Genomic DNA, 23682 nt, shown 5'->3' with positions numbered 1-23682 from the left:
CTCATAACCATCAGTTGACTGCACAGCAGCAAGGAGAGCTCCACCTACCAACCCAAGGGAGCCAATGGGTATAACTAATTTTGTTTTATTTTGTTAAAAAAATTTTGACATCATTAGACTTTTTCATTCATTTAAAGATTGGTATCTAGTATTTCTTAAAATTTATTCACAGGTCTGATGATGGTTTTATAGAAAAAACCGAAACCGGTTACTCATTAAAACAGACATAACGTGATCAAGACTGAACTTTAATCTAAATATTCAAGTGGATACCTCTACCAGTTCCTAAGAAGAAGGGGTCTTGACAGAGAGACAGGCAGACGGAGAAAAAGTGATCTCTAAGGGTTCCGTTTATACTGATGAAAGCACGGGACCGTGAAAATGACGCAGTGTAAATAGTAAAGAGTTTTGGTCGAAGTCGTCGGCGCGCTATGCGCGACGCAACATTTTGTGAAGCTGGGCGGGATCTGAGGAGGGCGCAAGGTCTAAGGTGTGCTGCTGCTGCCGCTCGGCCTCGGCTGTGCGTCGGCCGGCAGGAGACAGACAAAGGGACGGCCCGGCCGCCAGGGCGGTTTCTGCGAGGCCGCGCCGTCGCGTCGCTTCTGGACGGCTGCCCCCACACAAAGACCGGCCCACCCTCTGAGCTGGGATGGCGAGCCGCCCGCGGCGCCTTCTTCCGACTCGCTTACCTCTTTCGCACTTTTGCTACTGATTCGGCGGTGATATGGCCAACTGCGATGGCCGGTGGGCGCCGCTGGCGGTGCTCTGAACACAACACGAAAGTCGTGACCCGTTGGAAACGATATGTAATCTTGGCTGTAGCCTGCCATCCAAGTTTCTACTTTGCCTTTCAGTGATATCAGTGAAACCTCAAACCAGTAATACATTGACTGGAAAAAAATCGCAACACCAAGAAGGACTTGTGCGACTAGTAGCTCTGCTAGCGCCACTATGAGGGCGCAAATCGGGTTTGCTTTAAATAAGCTATAACGATCGTGAGCGTCAGTTACTTCTGGGATTGAACATGGTGAGTTGATGTAAGTCAAGAATGCCTTGAAGTCGAAAAAGACGCCATGGTCAACACCTCAGTTTGAACGAGGTCTTGTAATAGGGCAACGAGAAGATGGATATTGCAGAAAGACTTGACACGAATGTAGCCACTGTACATGATTGCTGGCAGCGTTGGTCACGAGAATGTACGGTCGCAAGAAAACCAGGCACCATACGGCCACGTGACACTATCGAGAGGGAAGACCGAGGTGTTAGGCGTATGACTCTGTCGCAATCGTACTGGATCTGCAACAGGAATTTGAGCTGCAGCTGGCACCGCAGCGACACAACGAACTGTTACAAATCTGTTGCTTCAAGGACAGCTACGTGCCAGTCGCCCTGTACCGTGCATTTCGCTGACCCAAAACCACCGCCATCTGCGGCTTCAGTTATGTCAAGTGAGAGCTCGTTGGAAGGCAGGTTGTAGGTATGTTGTAGCCTGATGAAAATTGGTTCTGCCTCGTGCCAGTAATGGCCATGTGTTGGTTAGAAGAATGCCAGTTGAGGTCCTACAACCAACCTTTCTGTGCGGCAAAAAACTGGACATACAGCTGAATTTATGGTCTGGTACGTGATTTCGTACGACAGCAGGAGCACTCTCTTGCTTATTCCACGCTCCCTGACCGCAAAATTGTACGTCACTCTGGTGATTCGACATGTTGTGCTGCAATTCATGAACAGCATTCCAGGGGTGTTTTCCATCTAGGTAACGCTCGCACATGTACCACTGTTGTAATCCAACATGCTCTACAGAGTCGAATGTTGCCTTGGCCTGCTTGATCACCAGACCTGTCTCTATTTGAGCACGGATGGGACATCGTCGGACGACTCCAATGTCATCCACAACCGCCGTTGTGGCCGTGCGGTTCTAGGCGCTTCAGTACAGAATGGCGCTGCTGCTACGGTGGCAGGTTCGAATCCTGCCTCGGACATGGATGTGTGTGATGTCCTTAGCTTAGTAAGGCTCAAGTAGTTCCAAGTCTAACGGACTGATGACCTAATATGTTAAGTCCCATAGTGCTTAGAGCCATTTGAACATTTTTTCATCCACAACCAGCATTAACCATCCCTGTATTCACTGACCTAGTGCAATGGATATGGAACTCCATCCCACAAACTGTTGTACAGCACATGTGCAGCACAATGCATGCACGTCTGCACGCTTACATTCAATATTCTGGCGATTACACCAGTTATTAATTTACTAGCATGTCACTCTTTTAGTGACTTACCTCACACCTAGATTAACCTGTAATAATACAATATTGATCATTTAAACTGTAAGATGGCAAGAACTATGCCCCTTACATGAAGTAATTAAAGGTCACCTAACTCACATTGAGCGAACAGTAGGGCTGAACAAAAATGACTGACAAGGCACAATGCATCTTGTAGAGGGTATGGAACGGACGTATTGGAATAATTAATGTCGGGTGATGGTTTTAAAGTAATTCACACGACATGAAAACTTTGTGGAAATGTGTCGATTTACTGGAGGCTAGTTTATCCCAGGGAAGTATTCGTGTGACCGTGGCCGGCCAGGGAGCGGCGAAGGCAAGCGACAATAGGCAGCTTAGGGCGGCTCAAGCTCTGAGATAGCGGTAATGGGGCGCGGCCTCCAGCTGCCTTAAGATGAGTGACAGTGAGTGGGTGGTTAACCCCATGCTGGTGTACCGGGAAGCAGACGGAGAACTTGTACGCCTGTTGATAAATGTCCGTTGTCCCATTTTCAGTGAAACATGCAAGAAAGCCACGCAAAGCTACGGTGGAGCGGTCAACAGAGGTCAAAATGTGTGTGTTCGTGACTATAGCAACTTCACGCTGAATTCACGGTCCGCAGAGTCTGAAGTAAATCAGGTGAAGAGCGACAGAATGAAATATGCGGGCCTCCAGTGGAACGTGGGACCAAGGAATTTGAAGTACCCTCCTGGGAGTCAGAATTCCGGAAAAATTGGTGTTTGTGCAGACGCTAACCTTGATGGGTGGCCTGGGAGGAGCTAAATAACAGAAGTTGAGAGGAAGGGAAATTTGTGGGAATTTGTTCACTTCCCAGAGCAGGCATTGGTCGGCGCTGGGAAGCGACACACAATTAACGTGACCTGCGCTGCAGTTGGCGTAAGTGATATTGCTGGAGGGGAAACCGAGGCGAAGAGCGGACTGGGAGAAGTCTCCGTAGAGGTCTTCCGTTACCAACTTGCCTAGAGTGCGGACATGGTGTTCTTTACTCAGCTTGCCTGATAAAGAGTGAGCATCTCTGCAGTTTAGGACTTAGCAAATGGAACGATTGAGCTTGGAGATAGAAAGTTTTGGTTCAGCTATGTACTGAGCAAGAGTGAATAGACGAGCACAGCCTTGCAGCACCACGAGGTCGGCCAACGTCCACACAACGACGCCGCTCTACCACACTGTATTCAGTGATATTGCGCCCGCTCCGGCCACTGATTAATTTGTTGGATCACGTCGGCAAAGTTTCCACAGGGGTTTCATGGGCCGTGTATTGTAGAATTCTTCTCGCACTTCGAATTATGCCTGGGTCAGTCGGTAGGAATTACTTTTGATTTATCGCGCTTTACTCTACGCAAACGCAATTTATTACCACTGCCTGTTAGGAGAGTCATGTAATGTGATGATTGAAGGTCGTGCTAATCGACTGTATCTGTTTTCAATCAAGTAGCTGAAATCCCAAGTCACTTTCTTAATTAATTTTATGTTCAACATTTGCATCTGGTGTTCAATAGCTGAATATAACATCAATGTGCACCCTTTTTTAATTAAAAGGGATCAATTCTGAATCAATTAATGTCAACAATGCCACCGCAGTTCAATCAGGAGTCACAGGGCCTTATTACTTTCTTTGCGTTATCCGACATTGCGGCAGTTTTGCACTCTCTGTTGATCTGTTAGTCAATTACCTGGGGTGAACACATGCCAAAACCAGATAAGTGATGGGTGGGGTGTTACAAAACATGTTACCTACATAAATGTATTCTCAAAATTTTATTACTCTACACAAACTATTTCTTGTGTTGTGATTTTTTCTCGTCCGTGTAGTAGTCTACAATGGTTCTATTGGAAATCTATCTTGACAGCAGTGGAATCCCTCTACAGTCAATAGCAAATGCCTGTTCCCTGAAATTTCTCAATAGCGTTTCTCGAAAAGAATGTCATCTTCCCTTCAACGATTTCCGTTGGAGTACATGAACCACCTACGTAACACTAAAGTGCTAGACGAATGTACAGTCGTGCTCAAAAGTATCCGAAAGACCTGAATTGCATTTCGCCTGAATCGAATGCAACACACATAGCGCAGCTGTCTAGCAGGTCCTCTAATCGCCCCTCGGTACAGTCGTTTGACTATTGAAAATGGTTCCAACAAGTCACCACGAGAAAACACTGCTCTGTATCGCAATAACTCAAGATGTAAAGTAATACCAAGGTACTACAAATATCAGGGAACATCTTATCGCAGATAAGACGGTTCTTCAGGCTTGTAAGTTCACATTTATTACAATAAATGACATACACGCAATGTTACCACTCTCATTATTACGTCAGATCGGTAATTCATGTAGTAAGTTCGTCGTATTCATGATTTCCTCTTCAAAATAACATACCGTACTTATTATTTAACACAAAATGACAATAAAAATTTAATTTATTCACAAGCAGCTAGTTGAGAATATGTATGAACTTCAAATTACACGGCGAACCGTCTCGTTTTCATACGGATTCAAACCCAGATCATGCAGACTAGGCATACAGAGAGTGATATACCTCGATTTTAGACAGTATCAGTTAGCAAATAGCAACTTTAAATTACAGAACGTAAACATTGTTAACGGACGCGAATTCCTACCCGGCATCTATTGTCCTTGTTAACGAACGACGAGAGATGTTAAACACTGCCTCTTCTCAAGTAACTTACTTGAAATGCCGTGAGGTAAAGCTATGTGTTGGACAGGGATTCTAACCCAGAACCTAATTGGATTGTCATCGAAGCACAATCAACTGTGACATATCGGATTTTCTCGGCAGTAGCTAGACGTTTTAACTGGAATGACGAGACGAAACACTAATTTTTTCTTTCCCAAGACTACAACCTGGCTCGTATCGCTGTTATATTCTAGAGAAAACGAACGTTAAAAATGGGTTTGCTACACCAGCAGCGACATGTGAGCATGTTTGAACTAGAAATAATATGAGGAAGAGTTCAGTGCTGACTGGGAATCGAGCCCCACACATATCGTTGTTGACTGCACACGAAGAGACGTCAGCTACCGAATTTTTCTCCACCAGCAGCTCGGAATAACATCCTTGAATTTACAACGATTTCGCAAACAGTTCTGTGTCTCCCTGGGACTCAAAAACGTCAGATACCGCTAGTGTTGACAACGAATGAAAATACATTTAAAAAAATATTATTACCCACCAGCAGATAGGTGTTCTCATGCTAGAGCTTGATAATACATAATGCAAGCTTTAGTGCCGGGCCAGGATTCGAACTCTTTCACGCGCAATATGTGGAGATGTTGAGGAATCTGCAGTTTTGAACAAACAACAAATTGCAGTCGTGCTGTATTGTCACGAAGGGATCAAATTCCGCGTTAAGGCGGTCTGAGTTGCATTCCCAGATCAGAACAATTTTATCGACATACCGAAGCTCAAATAAAAGATGAAATAAGTGTCCTGTGACCCTACATTGCGTTTGTTTCGTCACTAGAAATGAATAACTAGTATAAGAAAGGTTACTGCTGATAGAGTTTCTACGTGACGCGACTCCTGACTTGATTGTGGTTCAGCCTAACGTCTACCTGGTAGAGCAGCAATATCATCTTTAACGTGAATTTCAGACCACAATGCCATTATACCTTCTTTACTTGGCGTAGCCAGAAGAGAACAGAATCTGTCTCTCCTTATCGAATATCATCAGCAGAAGTCGGAATCGAACACAGACCATAAGTATAGGAACAGAGCATCAATCCAAGAGACCACCAAATTCTCTGCTCTATCACTCATTGTTCTATCATAACAATGTTGCGCCACACTGGATGAGAATTCTGACACACAGACTCCCTGTAGTGGTTTGCAGCATGTTCAGTACATTCATTTACTTGGTTGACCGAATCACCATGAACTAGCTGCCTCGGCTACCCAGTGCATGCATTCGACTCTTTTGTAATCACCGAAATAAAATCACGTAACTGACACCTACACAGAACTGCCAACAGTGTAGGATGCAGAAATTTAAACAGGAAGTTTTCCTTTCGACTTGAGCTATTCTATTGCGCTATCTGTTTGTTAAAAACGTCGTGCAGTACAAAAGAAAAGCTGTAACTGTCTGTCTCTCAGAAGTCTAGATCCGGCCATATGCATTACCTCACAGCACTGTGCAATGTGCAAGTTCTGAAGGAATTGTTGTTGAGCTCTGGAGGTGTTGTAGCTATATGTCAGCTAGTAGCGTAACGGTAAGCGTCGCGCACTGTTGATAAGACGTCGAGAGTTTGGGTACATTCACTGCTACATTTTTTTAAAACGCCATATGGCTGTCTGCTGAAGTTATCTATCTAATGGAACTTTGAACATAATTCCCTTCACTTCTCAACCCAAAATAGTCGCATGTGGAAAAATGGCTAACTTCTGCGACATTTTGTTCTTTTCAGGTTTAATAGATGGCCAGGCTGCAGATGCATCTCGAAACTTTTGTATTATGTATGGGGAGAGCGCATCATGCCAAAATACGTCAGAAAAGTATTTTCTACATTAGCTGTCGTGTGGCAGTGGCATTTTATTCTTCATAAAACCTTGTTTAACAGCTTTAACTCAGATCAAATTTTCTACATGCATGTAATCAATAAACTGCATGTGCATTGTTAGACTGTTATAGATAACATCAGGGAATTCGCACATATCGTTGATGATTAATTTCTCTCTCATGTAAACTAATGTTTTAACAACACTAAAAGAAACCATACGAAAATTGTGCACTGTATTATAAGAAATAAAATAAAACTACCCACGATAGCCTTACGACGAAAGTCTGTTTCAATAAAACTCAGTATCTGTACACAAGCGTGCCTCTATCGGCACGAATTAGTAAAATACTAATCACTTAGATTTTGATTGGGTCTGTGTTAGATTGGTATGCTGTGTCATACTCAAGTGGTATGCAAATGTGGCATTTCACAAATAAAGTTGTGTATTCCTAGGAACCCAAAATTTGTTTGTCAGCAGCGGAAAGAGGCGTTACCTGTTGTGCTGCATTGTAAGTTTTTCACCATTGCACTATGAGCCGAAAGTATTTTCTTGCGATTTCCTTATCGATGTGTGATCTGACTGCTTGTAGCTCTTTCACAGAAGGGAAGGAAAACGGTACAGTCAGCAAGACTGGAACCGCAAACCATAACAGACGCTTTCTCTCAGGTTAGCACGTTTTCATAGAGCAAGGGAAGATGCATGCGTCTAGGTCTCCTCTTACGAGAGTAGTAGTGGCTAGAACTCGTAAACCGCTATTTAAATGACGAGATTAGATGCGATTTTCACGTGCAACGACTTTCCTCGGCTGAAAACCGTAAATTTACAATCTTTTGTTACAGCTCAAGCGTACTCAGATTACTCAATGGAAATGACAGGAAAAATCAAGTGAACTTCGAGGCTTCATTCCGTGCACACCAGGAAGTAACTCGTTGATCACAGAGTTGCCAAATATACCTTGCCTTGTTGCCAAATCTCAGTTGCATTACCAGCAGGAAGAAGACGAACCGATGTGATCCTACAGCGGGCTGGGAAGTGACCATAGCTGGCGTCTCAAAGACGCGGCCGCTACGGCCTGAAAAACGTAATCCGGCTGATTCACATGTCTGTAACTGGGTTTAGGGACTGGAGCGTAGTTACTAACAATACTCAGAACTGACTGCAAATTAAGCTTCATAAATCAGTAACTCTCATAGTTGTTTTTATATATCATTCGTAAGTGTACTCAAAACTAAGAAAATCATTGACGAACGTTTTCGTGCCTCGCCGATAGTCGAGCACAACAAACAAATAAAAATAAAAAAAGACTGTGTGTGTGTGTGTGTGTGTGTGTGTGTGTGTGTGTGTGATAGAGAGAGAGAGAGAGAGAGAGAGAGAGAGAGAGAGAGAGAGAGAGAGAGAGAGAGAGAGAGAAATAAAAAATAATGAGAGAGAGAGAGAGAGGGAGTAAAAAATAAAACAGAATGAGATAGAGAGAGGGAGAGTAAAAAATTGTTGTGATGAAATCTTTCACTAAAATGACACGTTCTACATCATTACGAAATGTCGTATTCATGATCTGTGGATCAAGTATTAATCTAATCTAATGTAATCGTATCATATTGCTTACTAGTCATGAAGAGGCACGAATTATAGAAATTTTCGCCAATATCAGTAAGCAAATCTATACTTGAAAAAAAAAAGTACGACAGTTTTTGTAATAAACGGGGACTCCTTTAAAGACCCTTTCGTCCCTGTTAACTAACCACGAAAGATGTGTGATATACCTCCATCAGAAGGAACAAAGTGTTCGTGCATTTAAAGATGAAGCGCATGATGTGAAGTTCTGTGACAGAGATACGAACCCAGCACGCAATCGGATTGTTAACTAAGTAAAATCAAATGTTACGTATCGGTTTTTCTTACGAGCTGCTAGATGTTTGAATCTAAAATATGGATATAAATTTTTGTGTCTGAGCGACAATCGAACCACACACCTACCGTACTTCTTTATCATCCACGAAGATGTGTGCGAGTTCGACCAGAAATAACGACACCTATTGCTATTGTTGGCAACACATGAACAGACAGTAAATGCACGTTAATTTTCACTAGCAGTTTGGTATGCACGTGATAGGACTTGAAATGTAATAATGAATATTTTTGTACTGGATCAGGATTCGGACCTAGAGACGATTGCAGTCTTGGGAAAAGGAACGAAATGATTGAACTATACTGTTCCGAGAGATTCAGATCCTCGAAAGATGAGATACGAATTCGAGTCACAGTCCATCACCAAATTTTTCAACGTCTCTAGTTCAATCAAGTACAAGAAAAATAAGAGCCCTGTTCCTTTAAATCCCTGAACCCACGCATTGCACCTGTGATAGTTCTTTCCACCCGACCATTGTGGCCACATTTCCCAGCGCCAGGAGTGTGCTGTAACGGATGATGTGCTTTGCTTACAAAATTAGTCACGGCGGAAAAAATGCGAGTCTATTAAATGGTTAAGTAGAAGCAATCATCTGACGTGGAGATTATGCTATTCTCGTGTCAGCAGGACGTAAAGACTCTTCTAGGCATCATAGCATCGCTGTAAAGCCATTTTAAAATATTCACTAATTCAGCAAATTTCGTATTTCGAGAAAATCCACTGTGAAGTGTGAAGTTAGCGGATAATTCGATTATTACCGTCATTGTTACTTTCATTTTCTTCATACCGTTGCTGGAACACATATGCTTGAAGATCATTTAATGCCTTTTGGTCATTATATATGTAGTTGCCCAAGAAGAGGTTCTTTCCCTGTATACGGATTCCTTTTCATGTTAATATCAAACATCATCAATTACTCGCAGATTAGATTAAAACTAAAGTAATTGATGAAGACTTTACTTGATAACAAAAACGCGCTGCCTTTCTTAATTTACTTGCGCCTGGAAATGGCTGTCTAATACTGCCAAACCAAAAGCCAAGGGATCTTACTGCCTTCCGTTATACGTCGCTGTCAGTTCTTCCACAAGATTTGGTCGACGTGAGCTGTTTGAAGTTGTGTATGGCGGAGAATGTTTTAGAAAATCAATTGTTTTCCTTTGCAGTAAACAGAAAGATATTCATTATAAGCTATCCAAGTTCAAAATTTTCGCATTATCAGTTCAGATTTAGTATTCACTTCTATAATGTAGGAAAGTATTTCACAGTTTCAAAACCCGCATCCGACTAATTGACCTTATACTTAGTCGATGACCATAAATTCCAGTTCAGAGTGACACCAGATTAAGTAACCTAATGAAGCGAAGACTGTTTGCCAGTGCTCTTTTTCACCGGAAAATATGCAATTCACTCATTGGGCTCCAATAGTACACTGTAACAGTAATTTCTGTGTGTATGCAATGCATACAGTTGTAGAGTTTAGTGGTACTCTCTCTTCCACTTCTGTATACAATATGTCTGACCTAAACGGACCCTTTATCATTACAGGCCCCGGGCAGTACATCATTCTGACAACAGTAATGTGCTTATACTGACAGCCTCACTGTTCGTTTTAGCTGATTTTGTAATCATTTAAATAGAACAACATGACCTTCCAGTGGGAGACATTTCGACCCTCTTTTCCTTGTGTGAAATTTGCCAGTAAGCTTTTTGCCTTACAACCAGCGAAATGCGGCAGAGTACAGCCAGTAAACGATTCACAAACCACGATTTAGTGACGTTAAGAGGATTTCTTTAAACACTGTCGTAGCTGAAGGAATTTAGTTTCTTCTTAAATCGTCTTATGCAGCAACGTTCACAGATATCTCAAATAGGAAAAGCTCTTTATCCAGGTACGAAAGTTGTAAAACAAATTTCCCACAGTTTGAGACAGGTCGATCTTTTCGTCTTATAGCACTGCATATGTATTTTGTCTAAGAGGTATCACAAGTAGTGTTCCTGTAGCTGTGAGAATCATTGATTGAAAACGAGTTTAACACCAATGGGTACAGTAGTGCTAAATATTCAAATTGATTATCAACCTGACATGAGAATAGCATAATCTCCACGTCAGAAGATTGCTTCTACTTAACCATTTAACAGACTCGCATTTTTTCCACCTGACTAATTTCGTAAGCTAAGCACATCATCCGTTACAGCACACTCCTGGCGCTGGGAAATGTGGCCACAATGGTCTGGTGGAACGAACTATCACAGGTTCCATGCGTGGGTTCAGGCATTTACTTTTAAGAGGCACGAACAGATTTACTTTACCTCTGGTAACCTCAAGAGAAAGACGTTGTAATCCAGAATTCGCATTAAACATCACGTTCCTTCATTACCAGTTGGCAGAGCCGGTTTACGTTGGGAAATGACATAGGCGGAAGTTATGGTAAACAGAAATACTGTCTCCAGTAAACTTACTTTCATTAGAAAATTTTATTTTATTTGATTTAAAGGAACGGGGCTCTTATTTTTCTTGTACTTGATTGAACTAGAGACGTTGAAAAATTTGGTGCTGAACTGTGACTCGAATTCGTATCTCATTTTTCGAGGATCTGAATCTCTCGGAACAGTATAGTTCAATCATTTCGTTCCTTTTCCCAAGACTGCAATCTTCTCTAGGTCTCCTCCAATCGTAAGTATGTGGGTCCGAATCCTGATCCAGTACAAAAATATTCATTATTTCATTTCAAGTCTTATCACGTGCATACCAATCTGCTAGTGAAAATTAACGTGCATTTACTGTCTGTTCATGTGTTGCCAACAATCGCAATAGGTGTCGTCATTTCTGGTCAAACATGCACACATCTTACTGTTGGTGAGTAAGCAAGTGTTACTTAAGCTATGTTCGTGGATGATAAAGAAGCGCGGTTGGTGTGCGGTTCGATTGTCGCTCAGGCACAAAAATTTGTATCCTTATTTCAGATTCAAACATCTAGCAGCTGGTGAGAAAAACCGATACGTAACATTTGATTTTACTTAGTTAACAATCCGATCGCATGCTGGGTTCGTATCTCAATCACAGAACCTCACATCATGCGCTTCATCTTTAAATGCATGAACACTTTGTTCCTTCTGATGGAGGTATATCAAACATCTTTCGTGGTTAGTTAACAGGGACGAAAGGATCTTGATAGAAGTCCCGGTTTATTACAAAAACTGTCGTCTTTCATTTTCAAGTTTAGATTTGGATACTAGTATTGGCAAAAACTTCGGTAATTCATGACTCTTCATGGCTAGTCGTCAATATGATATGATTAGATTAGATTACATTAGATTAATTCTTGTTTCATAGATCATGAATACGAAATTTCATAATGATGTGGAACGTGTCATTCTAGTGAAAGATTTCTTTACAACAATTTTTTACTCTCTCTCTCTCATTCTTTTTTATTTTTGTCTCTCTCCCTCACACTCTCTCTCTTCTGTCTCTCACTCTCTCTCTCACAAACACACACACACACACACACACACACACACACACACACACACACACAGTCTTTTTTTATTTTTATTTGTTTGTTGTGCTCGACTATCGGCGAGGCACGAAAACGTTCGCCAATGATTTTCTTAGTTTTGAGTACACTTCCGAATGATATATAAAAACAACTATGAGAGTTACTGATTTATGAAGCTTCGTTTGCAGTCAGTTCTGAGTATTGTTAGTAACTACGCTCCAGTCCCTAAACCCAGTTAGAGACATGTGAATCAGACGGATTACGTTTATCAGGCCGTAGTGGCCGCGTCTTTGAGATGCCAGCTATGGTAACTTCCCAGCCCGCTGTAGGATCACATCGGTTCGTCTTCTTCCTGCTGGTAATGTAACTGAGATTTGGCAACAAGGCAAGGTGTATTTGGCAACTCTGTGATCGACGAGTTACTTCCTGGTGTGCACGGAATGAAGCCTCGAAGTTCACTTGATTTTTCCTGTCATTTCCATTGAGTAATCTGAGTTATTATTAACGCTTGAGCTGTAACAAAAGATTGTAAATTTACGGTTTTCAGCCGAGGAAAGTCGTTGCACGTGAAAATCGCATCTAATCTCGTCATTTAAATAGCGGTTTACAAGATCTAGCCACTACTACTCTCGTAAGAGGAGACCTAGACGCATGCCTCTTCCCTTTCTCTGTGAAAACGTACTAACCTGAGAGAAAGCGTCTGTTATGGTTTGCGGTTCCAGTCTTGCTGACTGTAACGTTTTTATCCCTTCTGTGAAAGAGCTACAAGCAGTCAGATCACACATCGATAAGGAAATCGCAAGAAAATACTTTCGGCTCATAGTGCAATGGTGAAAAACGTACAATGCTGCACAACAGCTAACGCCTCTTTCCGCTGCTGACAAACAAATTTTGGGTTTCTAGGAATACATAACATTATTTGTGAAATGCCACATTTGCATACAACTTGAGTATGACACAGAATACCAATCAAACACAGACCCAATCGAAATCCAAGTGATTAGTATTTTACTAATTCGTGCCGATAGAGGCACGCTTGTGTACAGATACTGAGTTTTATTGAAACAGACTTTCGTCGTAAGGTTATCGTGGGTAGTTTTATTTTATTTCTTATAATACAGTGCACAATTTTCGTATGGTTTCTTTTAGTGTTGTTAAAACATTAGTTTACATGAGAGAGAAATTAATCATCAACGATATGTGCGAATTCTCTGATGCTATCTATAACAGTCTAACAATGCACATGCAGTTTATTGATTACATGCATGTAGAAAATTTGTTCTGAGTTAAAGCTGTTAAACAAGGATTTATGAAGAATAAAATGCCACTGCCTCACGACAGCTAATGTAGAAAATACTTTTCTAACATAATTTGGCATGATGCGCTCTCCCCATACATAATACAAAAGTTTCGAGATGCATCTGCAGCCTGGCCATCTATTAAACCTGAAAAGAACAAAATGTCGCAGAAGTTAGCCATTTTTCCACATGCGACTATTTTGGGTTGAGAAGTGAAGGGAATTATGTTCAAGGTTCCATTAGATCGATAACTTCAGCAGACAGCCATATGGCGTTTTAAAAAAATGTAGCAGTGAATGTACCCAAACTCTCGACGTCTTATCAACAGTGCGCGACTCTTACCGTTACGCTACTATCTGACACATAGCTACAACACCTCCAGAGCTCAACAACAATTCCTCCAGAACTTGCACATTGCACAGTGCTGTGAGGTAATGCATATGGCCGGATCTAGACTTCTGAGAGACAGACAGTTACAGCTTTTCTTCTGTACTGCACGACGTTTTTAACAAACAGATAGCGCAATAGAGTAGCTCAAGTCGAAAGGAACACTTTCTGTTTAAATTTCTGCATCCTACACTGTTGGCAGTTCTGTGTAGGTGTCAGTTACGTGATTTTATTTCGGTGATTACAAAAGAGTCGAATGTATGCACTGGGTAGCCGAGGCAGCTAGTTCATGGTGATTCGGTCAACCAAGTAAATGAATGTACTGAACATGCTGCAAACCACTACAGGGAGTCTGTGTGTCAGAATTCTCATCCAGTGTGGCGCAACATTGTTATGATAGAATAATGAGTGATAGAGCAGAGAATTTGGAGGTCTCTTGGATTGATGCTAGGTTCCTATACTTATGGTCTGGGTTCGATTCCGACTTCTGCTGATGATATTCGATAAGGAGAGACAGATTCTGTTCTCTACTGGCTACGCCAAGTGAAGAAGGTATAATGGCATTGTGGTCTGAAATTCACGTTAAACATGATATTCCTACTCTACCAAGTAGTCCTTAGGTTGAACCATAATCAAGTCAGGAGTCGCGTCACGTAGAAACTCTATCAGCCGTAAACTTTCTTATACTAGTTATTTATTTCTAGTGACGAAACAAACGCAATGTAGGGTCACAGGACACTTATTTCATCTTTTATTTGAGCTTCTGTATGTCGATAAAATTGTTCTGATCTGGGAATGCAACTCAGACCGCCCTAAACGCGGAATTTGATCCCTTCGTGACAATACAGCACGACTGCAATTTGTTGTTTGTCCAAAACTGCAGATTCCTCAACATCTCCACATATTGCGCGTGAAAGAGTTCGAATCCTGGCCCGGCACTAAAGCTTTCATTATGTATTATCAAGCTCTAGCATGAGAACACCTATCTGCTGGTGGGTAATAATTTTGTTTTTTAATGAATTTTCGTTCGTTGTCAACACTAACGGTATCTGACGATTTTGAGTCCCAGTGAGACACAGAACTGTTTGCGAAATCATGGTAAATTCAAGGATGTTATTCCGAGCTGCTGGTGGAGAAAAATTCGGTAGCTGACGTCTCTTCGTGTGCAGTGAACAACGATATGTGTGGGGCTCGATTCCCAGTCAGCACTGAACTCTTCGTCATATTATTTCTAGTTCAAACATGCTCACATGTCGCTGCTGGTGTAGCAAACCCATTTTTAACGTTCGTTTTCTCTAGAATATAACAGCGATACGTGCCAGGTGCCAGGTTGGAGTCCTGGGAAAGAAGAAATTAATGTTTCGTCTCGGCATTCCAGTTAAAACGTCTAGCTACTGCCGAGAAAATCTGATATGTCACAGTTGATTGTGCTTCGATGACAATCCAATTAGGTTCTGGGTTAGAATCCCTGTCCAACACATAGCTTTACCTCACGGCATTTCAAGTAAGTTACTTGTGAAGAGGCAATATTTAACATCTCTCGTCGTTCGTTAACAAGGACAATAGATGCTGGGTAGGAATTCGCGTCCGTTAACAATGTTTACGTTCTGTAATTTAAAGTTGCTATTAGCGAACTGATACTGTGTAAAATCGAGGTATATCACTCCCTGTATGCCTAGTCAGGAATGACAGTTTCCGTTAGTCTCGAAGTCTTTGCTTAATCTGCATGACCTAGGTTTGAATCCGTATGCAGAACGAGACGGTTCGTCGTGTCATTTGATGTTCATACATATTCTCAACTAGCTGCTCGTGAATAACTTAAATTTTTATTGTCACTTTGTGTTAAATAATATGTACGGTATGTTATTTTGAAGAGGAAATCATGATACGACGAACTTACTACGTGAATTACCGATCTGACGTAATCATGAAAGTTGTAACATTTCGTGTATGTTATTTATTGTAATAAATGTGAACTTACAAGCCTGAAGAACCGTCTTATCTGTGATAAGATGTTCCCTGATATTTGTAGTACCTTGGTATTACTTTACATCTTGAGTTATTGCGATACAGAGCAGTGTTTTCTAGTGGTGACTTGTTGGAACCATTTTCAATGGTCAAACGACTGTACCGAGGGGCGATTAGAGGACCTGCTAGACAGCTGCGCTATGTGTGTTGCATTCGAATCAGGCGAAATGCAATTGAGATCGTTCGGATACTTTTGAGCACGACTGTACCTATAACAAATCACACACCACGCTTCTGAATTGCTTAGATGTCTTCTTTTAATGCGAACTGATGGGGACCCGAAAAACTGAAACAATACTCGTTGGTTCCACAAGTTTTCTGTAAGTGGTCTCCCTTGCAGATGTGCTACACATTCCTAAAATGTTCTCAGTAAACCGATTTTGACCATTCGCCTATCCGGCAACCGCCGATACTCGCTTGCTGCATTTCATATAGATTTGCAATGCTACGTCTAGATATTTAATCGTCAGGACTTTGTCAAGCAGTACAGTACTGCAATCGAAAATTACACGATTGTCGTTCCTATAAATCTATATTAACGTACATTTTCACACACTTGGAGCAAACTCCCATTCGTCACAACAAATAGAAATTCTAAGTCATCCCATATCCTTCTACAAAACACTCAATAATAATAACAAAGGTGCGCCATGGAGCAATTATCCGAATGGAACTGAAATCGTTTGATGTGGTGTACATGCCCAGGCAATTTCAGAAAATAAGTGGATGTTTTATTCGAGAGAAAGAGTTTCACACAGTGAGCAAGTCAGTAACACGTTTGTATACCTCTGCTCTTTATGCAAGCAGTTATTCGCCGTGGAACTGATTGATAATGTTTTTGGATGTCCTCCTCAGGGATAACGTACCAAATTCTGTCCAACTCACGCGTTACGTCGTCAAAACTCCGCTATTGTTGGAGAGACCTGCCCATGATGTTCCACAACGTTCTCAACTGGTAAGAGATCCACCGGCATTACTGGCCTAGGTAGGGTTTGTCAAGCACTAGGACAAGCGGTAGAACCTCTCGCCGTGTGCGGGAGGGCATTATCTTGCTGAAATGTAAGCCCACGATGGCTTGCCACGAAGGGCAACAAAACGGGGCGTGGCATATCGTTGACGTACCGCTGTGTTCTAAAGATGACGCGGATGACAGCCAAAGGGGCCCTACTACGAAATAAAATGGCACCACAGACCACAATTTCTGGCTGTGGGGCCAAATGGTGTTGACGCTGAGTTGGATCCAGTCAATGATATTCCAGGCCGAATGTGCCCGACACCACTACAAACATACTTGGCTGGTTCAAATGGCTCTGAGCACTATGGGACTTAACTTCTGAGGTCATCAGTCCCCTAGAACTTAGAACTACTTAAACCTAACTAACCTAAGGACATCACACACATCCATGCCCGAGGCAGGATTCGAACCTGCGACCGTAGCGGTCGCGCGGTTCGAGACTGTAGCGCCTAGAACCGCTCGGCTACTACAGCCGGCCAAACATTCTTGTTGGTTTGGTGTACAGACTTCAGTGTTAGTCAGTCCAAAGGGTGTGGTGAACTTTCTTTGAGCCGGCTATTAACGATCCTCGCGCTCACTGAAGCAACAGTTACACTTCTGACCGATAACAATGATGAATAGGGGCTCACCTGTACCTGTTGCTGCGGCTTGCCCATTCGTGGCGCTTTGGCTGAGGCGGCCACGCCATGCCCTGAGCCACAGGGTCGCACAAGCAAATTCACTTCACCTCTTATCGTCTCAAGGCGGCCAAATCGCTTGTCTACATGCGCGTAACGCTACAATGTTAATGTGAAGCCACACCCTCGAGGGATTAACATAAAAACTTACAATTAGATATACTAAACAAAATAAAGCACTTAACGCCAAAATGTGTTCAGAAGCTTCAGCTAAAAACTGTGGACAATAAAGAAGGAAAAAAAAAATTACAGATTTGGCGCCAGGAAGAGCAGCCGATAACAACTGACACTAATATTACCGCAACCCATTTAACAATGCCGAGCCCGCATAAACACGGGAAAACCAAGAAGGAAGATAAACAAGAGGATGGACAAGAAGAAAAAAGATAACAGTACCCACTTCATTCAATAAAAATTTGAGGAAGCCTACACGAAAACAAAGCAGTGGAGTCGTAACAGCGTCTTTCATCAGTGACTGGTGGTCCAGACAAGGGTATAGCATTTCGCCTACGGTTTTTGATTAGACGAAAAGGGTATTCTGAATTCAATTTTATGATGTCACAATAGACGCAAATACGAATTTACCGTGTAATCAAAATAGTCGAAGACAACAATACGACTATATCCACAAAGAAAACTAAAACAATGGCTGTCTCAAGGAAGGAACCCATTAGAACAAAACTGTAGTGAACATAACAGTGGTAAAATACGTCCGTGGTTTTAATTATCTGGGATGAGATATCGCATTCGAGTATAACGAAGATATTGACAAGGATGTAGCAATATTGGGATACATACGCGTATGTGGGACAGTAAATAGGCACTTCAGATGCAAGACAAAAATAACTGGAATGATGTCATTAAGTAATTGCCGTTCCAATCGTAAGTCATTTACAAACCACATGAAAGTGAGACACAAGCGATTGAAGTGATATTTGTGACCTGTGAAAGGCTTTGTCAGACTAAAGAGATTAAGAAACATCAACACTAAGAAGGAACTAAACACATTCAATGTAACAAACGAAATCAAGGACAACAGAACTAAACTGAGTGAATATCTCGGAAGAATGAACTGCAGTAGACTACCTTACAAAGCCAAAAGTCCGGTGGGCCGACCAAGTGTGGGAAAGCCAAGGATGAGATGGAAATCGTAGCAGGCAAAGACCTAATACTTCAGGGGCAGAAGAAGAAGAAACTTTACTACGGAGTGGAAAATTTTATTGTATCAGTTTTATGGGGATTTTGTGAAGGTGGCCGAGACGTTATAATCAGATAATGTGTATACATAGGTAAAGAATTTTGTCCTGAGTCTTTAGGATCGATACCGAGTTGTATTAAAAAGGCACTGACTGTCGTCAAGATGGCAATTTTGGTTAAAATGAAGTCTTTGTAACAAACGGAACCCTTTCAAGCGCAGGGATCCACATTAAAGGTGGAACTGACTTTCAAAAAGACACCAGCGCTTCTCAATGTCCGACAGTGGTCCTTGAGAACTACTGCAAAAGACACAGTTAGCTAGTATAAAATAGAAAACTAAAGACCTTTTCGTTCGGCGAGCGACCTTTTCTTTAAAATTAAGATCCAAACCGGTCAGTGGCTGATACTTTTTGCACCTCTGTGAAGAAGTGAACACATGTTTCAGCAGTTGGTGCACTCAGCCCCCAGGCCACAAGGACCAACAGTTTAGGCGCCATGTTGTGGCAAAGTTTCAAATGCTGAAACTTCAAAAGTATAGAAAGGGCTGCCTGTTTTCAACGAGCAAATCATCTAAAGTTCTTGCTGCTTACTAGTATTTCGATGATCCCTTGAAAGTACGACCGCAAGTGAACCTTGGAGTCATCAATGCTGCTACTCAGGTTACGCTAAAAACTTTACTTTGACTGCATATCTATAGTTCGCTCTCCTTCATTTCTCCTATATGTCAGCGGTTATTATATATGGTTTTTTTCTGTCGGTCGAGCTGTGTCAGCGTCTTACGTACGAATTTCAGTTTCTATTACATCAACTGAGGAATTTAACTTCGACTGAGGTAACCTCTTAATACTTTTCTTTAATCACGCTACTGTATATCATTTGTATTCTATTATTGACATTTGATATAAAGACAAATATTTCTTCTTTATTGTAACCGGTCTGGTCAAAAGTACTAGAGAATCAGAAGAATAATCACACTCTGTAGAAAAGTAAGTTTCCAATTCCCTAGGATATCCTGTAAAGTGTGTTACACTGACAGAGTCAGTGCATTTCCTATTCTATTTCCGAGATCGAAATTGGCCACCTTTAAAAAGGCACACAGGCAGTTATTTTTCCGCTGCGAGGAGTAAGATCGGGTGTGATTATTATTGATAAAAAGTACACTCCTTCACATTTAGGGTGTTATTATGGCCAGGCAGCCCCTTAAACATTAGGATGGTTACCTCAGAATGGTGAACTGGGAGCTGTGTGCAAGAGACCAGTTTCTTGGCGGTCCTGGACTCAGAAATGCAACCGGATCACCCCCAATTTTATGCAACAACGTGCATAGTATCTAAAGGCGACGTTTCTATGCCATGGGATGACACTAAGTGGCAATGACCACCTCAGCAAAACTCCAGCGGCGAGATGGGAGTGCATGGATGCCAGCAGGCAGAGTTGTTACATCAGCAATCTTCTGGTGTGTGACTGTGTCCGTGTACCACCAACAGTACGGTGCATAAGTTCTAGTTATTGGGAGGCGGAACAGTAGGTCAGGTGTGAGTCTTACCAGGGCACAGACTGTGAGTCCAGGACTCTTCAGAGATGCCCAGGAGGTGGTTGACTACAGCCTGGAAGAGTCGCCAACCAGTGGGTGCCCATTTAGGAATGGCAGAATCAAGTCTAGGAGCGTCCCATACACCAGCAATTACTGGAGGCGGTGGTTAGTTGCCGATGAAGCTAGGTGATCCACAGTGGGTCGACAGCCGGCATGGAGAGGCATCAGTCGAAGACAGATACCACCAGGCCAGAGTGGCCATTATTTATACTCGCCCATCTCAGTTCTGTTGTATCAAGTCGCCGCTTCTAGTCACATACAGGGGCCAGTGCAGGATGAGGTAACTCTCACCATTGTACCGAGCTGGTGCCTTCCACCACGTTGTCTCAGCATTATTCTGGCTCTCACAGCGGAATTTCACAGGCAGCATGCTGACATGTCTGGACGCCAGTTGTGAAGTCTGGCGTAGACAGGTGTTGGTGCAACATTCCGACTCCTGTAGACGATTCAGTCTATTGAATCTCTGTCTTCTACTAAGTCTGTGAATTACCTGAACATTACATAGTAAATTATACATTTTTTAAATTGTTATACCTCTTTATACTAATCACTCCAATATTCTATCTGTCCAATCCAACTCATAACCACGATGGATGACATACATTTGTTTACTTAAATTCTACGGTCGGTGTTTAGTGAACGGGATGTACATGAGGGTGGGCAGGTCTCCCCCACAGACGGATATAGGGTGCACAAACGAGAATCAGAAATAAGATGGTATTTGAAGACGGGATCCCTGTAACTATTATTTCGTATGATTCTGTGAAATGGGTTGAAACGTTTCCTCTGACGCCCTTTCGGTGCTGCCATAAGTTCGTTCAGAGAAATGAGTAAGGCGGGATCCAGAGGTACATGATATGAATGAACTGTACAACAGTCATGTCGCTGATTGGTACCTGATACTGACAAATGGATTGGCACATGTAGACAGGTGCATGTGGCACTGATTCCTACTGATCTGAGGTAGTAGTATAACGAAAAGTTTTTCTCTTCCAGGGCGCAATGAACTCCAGCATAGGCACAGCTCTTCCTGTACCTGACATAAGCCAGTAGAAAGTGACTTCGTGGCAGCAAGGTGGAGATTAACTGCCCATGCGTCTGGCTTCCTCTAACTCTGTTATTTCCACATGGGCATCTCATACGCTATAGGCAAGAGTGCGCAAAAGCCTCACCACAGCCAACTGGGTATCCAGTAGCACCAGCCAGTCCTATATTACTCTCAGATCACAGTTCATAGAGCTGGTTGCCATCCTCAAGTAACAAGTGATTTCCGCTGCTTACCCCAAGAGCATTCTTGTATTTTTCAATGCTCTTCGCTGCATGTTTGTCACCTGAGTACTATGCTATTCTCATAGGGTTCTGATATCTTCAGTCTACCGCTGTATCTGACTCAATGTGTCATTTATCTGCCATATGTCGTCAGCATCTGCTGTTCTAAACCCTATAATAATTTACACAACGAAATTCTGTCACGAAATCTGGCAGAAACCCCAAAGAGATTCAGGTCATACATAAAGCACTCCAGTGGCAAGACGCAATCAATACCTTCACTGCGCGATAACAACGGTGAAGTCACTGATGACAGTGCCACTAAAGCAGAGTTATTAAACACGGTCTTCCGAAACTCCTTCACCAAAGAAGACGAAGTATATATTCCTGAATTCTAATCAAGAACAACTGCCAAGATTATAAACATAGAAGTAGACATCCTCGGTGTCGCAAAGCAGCTTAAATCACGTAATAAAGGCAAGGTCTCCGGTCCAGATTGTATACCAGTCAGGTTCCTCTCAGAGAATGCTAATAAAATAGCTCCATATTTAGCAATTATATATAACAACTCGCTCACAGAAAAATCCGCTGAATTACAGGCCCATATCACTAACGTCGATTTGCAGTAGGGCTTTGGAACATATACTGTATTCGAACATTATGAAGTACCTCGAAGAAAACGATTTATTGACACATAGTCAGCACCGATTCAGAAACTATCGTTCTTGCGAAACACAACTAGCTCTCTATACTCATGAACTAAGAGTGCTATCGACAGGGAATGCCAAACTGTTTCCATATTTTTAGATTTCCAGAAGGCTTTCGACACCGTTCATCACAAGCGTCTTCTGAGCAATCTGCGTGCCTACGGAGTATCGCCTCAGTTGTGTGACTGGATTCGTGATTTCCTGTCCGAAAGGTCACAGTTCGTAGTAATAGACGGACAGTCATCGAGTACAACAGAAGTGATATCCGGCGTTCCCCAAGGAAGTGTTAGACCCTCTATTGTTTCTGATCTATATTAACGACATAGGAGACAATCTGAGTAGCCATCTTAGATTGTTTTCAGATGATGCTGTCATTTACCGTCTTGTTAAGTCATCCGATGATCAAAACGACTTGAAAAATGATTTAGATAAGATATCTGTATGCAGCGAAAAGTGGCAATTGACCCTGAATAAAGAAAAGTGTGAAGTTATTCACATGAGTACTAAAAGAAATCAGATAAATTTCCATTACGCGATAAGTCACACAAATCTGAATGCTGTAAATTCAGCTAAATACTTAGGGATTACAATTACAAATAACCTAAATTGGAACGATCAGATACATAATATTGTGGGTAGAGCAAACCAAGACTGCGATTCATTGGCAGAACACTTAGAAGCCCGCATCTCGTGGTCGTGCGGTAGCGTTCTCGCTTCCCACACCCGGGTTCCCGGGTTCGATTCCCGGCGGGGTCAGGGATTTTCTCTGCCTCGTGATGGCTGGGTGTTGTGTGCTGTCCTTAGGTTAGTTAGGTTTAAGTAGTTCTAAGTTCTAGGGGACTTATGACCACAGCAGTTGAGTCCCATAGTGCTCAGAGCCATTTGAACCATTTGAACACTTAGAAGGTACAACACGTCTACTAAAGAGACTGCTTACACCACGCTTGTCGCCCTATTCTGGAGTATTTCTGTGTGGTGTGGGATCCGCATCAGGTGGGACTGACGGATGACATCGAAAAAGTACAAAGAAGGGCAGCTCGATTTGTATTATCGAGGAAGAGACGAGATAGTCTCACAGACATGATACGTGAATTGGAGTGGCAATCATTGAAACAAAGGCGTTTTTCGTTGCCACGGGATCTTCTCATGAAATTTCACTCACCAGTTTTCTCCTCCGATTGCGAAAACATTCTTAATCACGTAGATGTAGATGTAGATCCCTGTGTGTGGCAGGTTCACGGCTTGCTGCAGCTGTTCTCGGAAGTGCCCTGACGAAACCCGCAGTACCCAATACTTCCTT

Source organism: Schistocerca nitens, chromosome 2 (assembly GCF_023898315.1).
Source record: "Schistocerca nitens isolate TAMUIC-IGC-003100 chromosome 2, iqSchNite1.1, whole genome shotgun sequence".
Lineage (NCBI taxonomy): Eukaryota > Metazoa > Arthropoda > Insecta > Orthoptera > Acrididae > Schistocerca > Schistocerca nitens.
Note: the sequence above shows the minus strand (reverse complement) of the source record.